Source organism: Egretta garzetta, unplaced genomic scaffold, assembly GCF_000687185.1.
Source record: "Egretta garzetta isolate BGI_Z169 unplaced genomic scaffold, ASM68718v1 scaffold72, whole genome shotgun sequence".
In the NCBI taxonomy this organism is placed as follows: Eukaryota; Metazoa; Chordata; class Aves; order Pelecaniformes; family Ardeidae; genus Egretta; species Egretta garzetta.
In genome coordinates, this window is record NW_009259032.1 from 2721265 (window position 1) to 2727753 (window position 6489).

Below are 6489 nucleotides of genomic sequence, written 5' to 3' on the forward strand. Positions count from 1 at the left end.
GCTGAACCACATAGTAGCTTTGGCAGTTCTGGGATTTCAGTCAAAAGAAGAAAGTTAGCTAAGAGACAGGCAAGTCCAAGTTAGGAGCTCCTGCTCTGTTGCCGAATTCCAGTCTTGAGCCCAGGAGACAAAGAACTGAGATATTCAGAAAGCATGGATATGGACATCAGTTTGTTCTGCAGAGTTTTCATTTCTCCTATATGCATTTCCTTCTGGGAGCCGACTGATTTTGAAACTGTACAAAAATATAGCACCTATTTCACATTAAGTCAATTCAAACAGAACTACCTAGGTAAGTGAGAACGTCCCAAGGGACTTTTGTCCTCGCTTATCTATCCAGGGTATCCAGGATTACAGAATCAAAGTTCTTTATCTGAGAGGGCAACAAAAGCAAAAAAACAAGGCTTACAGTAGCTTACACAATGATTTTCTACTCAATTTCATTTTCAAGTTCTTATGCACTAGAAAATTGTGCAATCTAGAAAAATAAACACTTTAGGCTGATTAAAGAACAAGATCATACCTCAAAAAAAAATCTAGCTTAACATTCACAAGCACGATAGGAGACACTAACGAAAAGGTAGTTGTAAATCTTTACGGCGACAGGAATGTCTCAACGACTAAAGTCACCTGAAAACCTGTATTATGTGTTTACTATATTAGCCCTTGGATGGCAGCAGTATGTTAAGACATTTGCCTTTTCTCAGCACATTCAGCATCTCACAACACTTGATATCAGATACAAATTGTATGTACCATCTGAACAACAGTCAAGAGACAGAAGGATGGGAACAGAGAACAACCATTTAAAATGTATGGCCAACTGGCAGCTTTTAAATGACTTTGCTACTACTTTTACCATAAAAATAATCAAAAGCTGCATCAAAACTACAACAGGAGTGTGCTGAAACACCTGGTAGGACCCTGATCCCCCGAGCATCCTGGCCTGGATGTCCCTCTCCCTGGACCTGGGGTTGGCATCTGGTCCAGCCTACCCATGTCCTCAGGCATAGGTGGGACTCCTGTAGCTCTAAAAGAGCAAACTAACAACATTCATACTAAAACGCACGCACACATCTCATACCAAAACTATGCCCAGCTACAATACCATCAGCCTTCAGCTCAATGGAAGTTCAAATACGTTCAAATTTTGACAACGCAGCATCTTCCTGAAGCTTCCCTTAAATTGCACTTCCAGACTTGATGCTCATATAGCTATTATTGTAGCATTCTTTCCGTTATTAGTTTTATACTCCACATCTGAGAAGAAAAAAATAAACTTTTGCACAGCAAATATGAATCCCACTTGCGCTGGGACAAAGTCTTCTTCCTGGATAGAGATGGAAGGAGAGAAGAGCAGCAGACTGGAGCTCTCCCATCCTATACAGCAAACAGAAGCACATTTGCTAACTCAGGAGCAGGTTCGACAAGTGCTACATACAAGCAAACTCATCTGAGAGGGCAAGGGCACTTCTACAGGGGCGTGCACCTACAGCAGAAAATACCTAGGCACGTCTGATGGTGCACAAGCTGAACTTGAACAAGCCTTCAAATGCCTGCTGAGTATAGCAAGTATTTTTAGCTTTCTTTACAAACTGAAGTAGAGTAGTTCCCAAAGCTTGAAAATGGATTATTTAATTTCATTTTATTTTTCCTGGCATTTTATTGCAAATACTCTTAAGGCTGTTTTCAGGTTAAGAAAAACAAGCAAAGGGAAAATGCACAGGTTAGAGTTCGCTCGTCTTGAAATTTAGCCCAGAATTGCTAAGTGTTAATCTCTGGAGGAAAAGCAAACTAATTCTGTAAGAGTGGCTCTGATTTTAGGCCATACGACCTGTTTCTCACATCTCTCGCAGATTTCATATAGTTCTTGACATTCTACCATTTGCACAAAATCCCAGGAAGATTTTATTCGTTAAATCTAATGATTGTAGCAAACTCTCTTCTCTCTTAGTAAGCTTTCAAGAGCACATGCCAATAGCAGCATTCATGAGCTACTAACTACTGACTTATGTGGTTACAGCAGCTGAAATTTTGCTTTCCTCAAACATGAGCAAAAACAATACATTAATATCTGCTTAGGAAAGAAAACAGTAACTGAAAATGGGGCTTTTCATATTAACAACTGGTCAATGTTTCTTAAACCTCAGTAAAACTGTTCAAGTGTATTATAATGTCAGCAGTGACATTTTGTGAACCCACGCATTTTAAAATATAGGTGGCACATCACATCTTGTTTTCCAAGTAATTTGTGTACATGGTTAGCAAGTCACCATACCATGTGATATTCTCCACTTAGCATTCACCCACTAAACGGAACATGGTTTGTTTGTAATTGACTATCATTATTATTTGCTTATAGTTGCTGGCAAGGAAAAATAGAAGAAAGGTTTTGTTCTTTCTTCACTAACCTGTTTAACCTTCTGTAAAACACACTAAAGCTTCTCATGTTTGTTGCAACATTAGAACAGGCATTAGAGTGGAAGCTACGCTAATAATTCAGCTATATATACACAGGGACAAACACAAGAGACTTTGGTCACTGCAGGAGGAAACATTTTCTGCAGGACACCCTTAACTACACAATTCAGGCTCTCTATCAAGATGCGCCTTTCAGCTTCTCCTCCATGGGGCCCACTGTGGTCCTCGCTCCCTACCTACCCTCAGCCTATAAAAATACAGTGCTTAAGCCAAAGGCCCCTCACCCTTTTGATTTTTTTTCCCCCCTTTAAAAATAAATTTGTCTAACTTTGAAGGCTGCTTTCATTCCCAGCTCCCTGGTGGGGGCAAGCCCTTCAGTGCCTCTCGGCTGAGCAGCGGCTGTAACGCGCTATGTGCCCCTTGGGTTGTGACGCTGATGAAGAAACGGGACAAAGCCCACCACAGTTAAATGTATTTGAACTTCCTCTCTCTGTGGGACAAAGCAAACAAGTGGCATCCATCCCCACCCCAATATCTGTAAAAGGACTCGAATTCCCAGGCAGCTGAAACCTCTGCTTTTTCCTCTACTTACCTCCATCCCATGCCAAAAAAAAAAAAAAGAAGAAAAAAAAGAGGACGATGAAACAGTACTTGAAATGAGGGTTGATCTGCAAGTCGATCCTTATGCGTAGACCTCTAACCTGCACTAAGTCTTTCCGGGTCAGTGGAGCACTTGGACAAGGAGTTACATCCATCTAAAACAACAGCAGGATCAGTGCAAGATGCATGGGCATGAACACCTTTTACAAAGCAGTGCAAGATGTTTACCGGCAAACTCCCCCGAGCCAAAGCAGAATAGGTGAAGCAATAGAGACGATCTCTCTCGATTGTCATGGCTCTTAAACAACATGGCACAACAAGCGGTAAAAGGGGTTACACAGCCTGACCCTGCACCATGCTAGGAACTGACATCTTGTATGGCAAGGAGTAGGGGTTTCTACCTTTCTGACCAGGGTTTCCTGAAAACAAGTATGTGTGCCAGCACCACACAGCACTTCTGCAGTAAGCCTCCTACATCTGGCACAAATTTATGGAGGTGCTGACCCATGAAGATGAAACAAACATCCTCCAAGCCCCACAGACTAATCCTTACCCGTTCTGTTCCAAATCCAAAGCACATTTGTTGACCCTGCTTTCTCAAACAAAAAAGCGTATAACCACATTTATACTTAATGCAAGAACTGCATAAATAAAAGAACTTTAAATTTGTCAAAATGACATGACATATAGTTTTCTAGTAAGCTATCTATGTATACAGTCAAACTTCTGCTCCATGTGGAGATGAGTAAAATATCAGCTGTACTAAAACAAAGGCAGGCTATTAATATTAAATTGCTTATTTTCAGATTGAGAAGTGAGGAAGGTTCCATTTTAAGAGAGTTTTTTTTAAAAACCCCAAAGCATAGAAGACCTCAAGTATATTTTTTTATTATTCCTTGCTATTATACCCAAGGCCCTATCATTCAAATTAAAGACAAATATTGTCATTCCAGTTCACTGCTATTATACCAGCTATTTTTCCCCCCTACGATCACAGTCCTTTTTTTCCTTCTCTTTTTCTACCCTTTATGGCCGCAGTGCCAAAACACAACTGAGGCGGAAGGTTGGTGCTGTGCACAAAGCCAGCACTGAACCGGGCTCGCGGGCCCGATCTCCCGCACTGTGGTGCCTTTCTGAAAGGGAGCATGCAGCTCCGCCTGCAGTGTTGTGCTTGGATGCCGTACAGGTCTCCAAAGAAGGGGGGGGGAAAAAAAAAAAAAAAGAAAATACCACCTTGTTTTCATTCCAACCTTGTTTACTTAAAGGCTCTAAAGATCCCCACCGGCAGGCTATTTCTAACCCCTGGCCTCCTTCCCGCCCCCCCCGGTGCCCCTCTCCAGCCAGCCCCCGCAGTAACAACCTGCCATTCTCCGCCGCGGCGGCAGCGGTGCAACATCTGGCCGTAAATTGCCGGTGCTGCACGGTTGGAGCCGTAACTATCCTAGCTGGAGAAGGAAGGCAGAAGTGGTTAACTGCATCTAAGCCCCGCTCTGCTGGCACGGCAGCTTTTGCTACAGCATCATCGCTTGGCATCTAGGCAAAACCGGCCAACAACCCCATTTTTAGCTGAAGTAATGTTTGTAGTGAATTAGCCAGTATTTATCTGACTGATTGTAATATGGGTCACTGAACTTCACACCCAGCTTTTCCTCACAAAACAGAGGGAAGTACGACCTGGCAGTCTGCAATTACTTGTGTACTTGTACATCACTCGCAGCCCTGCAGACAGAGCAAAGAAGTATGTTTCCTACGAGCTCTTCAGGACAGGGACCGCGGTTTCACTGTCTATTGTACAGTACCCCAAAGAGCAAGGAGGTCCTTGGGCAGCAGGTCTAGGCAGCGTGTCAGCACAAATGATAAATAATAAGAAAAAGCAAAGCAATCCCTGTTTTCACATGCCCTGCCGCAATTCTGCTTACTCAGACGGAGGAGCTAGAAGTGCAGATTTAACCAGCAGAAGATGAGTTATGCCCACTGACAAGGTCTGCTGTGGCTTCTGCTCATCATTCGGCACACGCCACATAGAGCAAGGAAGCCGTTTCAAGTAACACTTACAAAGAGGTACTTCAAATTTGTGAGCAAGCATGACAGCACGCTGAATAAGCTGCTACACACTTCTGATGTTTTAAAGGACCACTTCTGTGCCCCACTGAAGCCCAGGGGAATTTCATTGCACTTCTTAAGGCCACTGCACCCAGCCCTTGGTCCCCTGAGGTGACAACTGCACTGCGCCTTCTGGTCTGGGTGAGGCATGGGCAAACTCCACGTTCCACATGCCTTGAGCTTTGTAGCTTGGTTTTGTCTATTTTATGCATTATTAAAGTGGCAGAAACCGTTAGGAGAATACACTTGAACAGTTTAAAATCATCCAGATGAGTCACCTGACTTTCTATCCCAAACTTCAGAAAACAAAAGCACTTCCCTCATGTCCTAGCACAGCATACATTGGGGCTTGGGGGTTTTTTGTTTGAGTTTTTTTTTTAGTTTTTTTTTTTTTTAAACTTCCTCCCCCCCCCCCAATATTTGAATAAGATGAAATCCACGTGGCTATTTTTATTTAACTTTCTCCAACAGTACTTACCAAGCCAACAGCCCCTCATCCCTGAGCAGTTAATGCCGAACTAGCTGGAAGCCTGAGATCCTAAAGCACTCTGTGAGCACCACATTTTACGGGCAAGCCCTTACAGACCTACACAATTCCTAACCACTATCTCAGCCCAGCCTACATGCTCACTGTAACCATGGTCCCATGTACATCTATTCCTGAATGCATTAAATAGTCACACATATGACACTGGTAATTTAATCTTATGTTAAAACGTGTTTCTTAGGAGATATTTGTAATAGAAATCACCTTTCCAGGGCTTTTAACTTCACAGGAGGTTTATTTTTATGCTTCTAGTCCATTAATACAGTGCCAAGGAACAGTCTTGTGTTGCTTATATTAAAAGCTGTTAACTTTTAATCTGAAATTCATGTTTAAGATTCTTAAACTATGAAGCAATAATAGGTGTATTTGCAAAAAATCCAGAATTCTTGCAGACAAAACTGCTCCACTGAGTAACCTATACGTTCTTTCTAACATATCCTTTGTAAAGAGTTCAGGCCAGAGGCAGCTTATCTAGGTTTGGTACAAACCATCACATACATACTTACTATTATCTGGGAACTTGCATCAACAGTAACATCCCAGAAAGGGACATAAAGGTTTAAACCTTCAAGTGCTCCTTAACCAGGCAACGTAACTAACTCTAGGACATAAATGTCCCCTATTTTTGCCTCATGCACAAACCCAACAGCCGTCTACTTCACGCACCTATTCCATCTGTACTGCAGTCTTTATCTTCACCTTCACATCTTCCTGATACCCATTAATTTGTCACAGGACATTGCTGGAAGGTTGTCTGATTAAACATAAAGAGAATCTCTCAGACTTTATGCTGTCTGTAAGTAATAAACTTATAACCG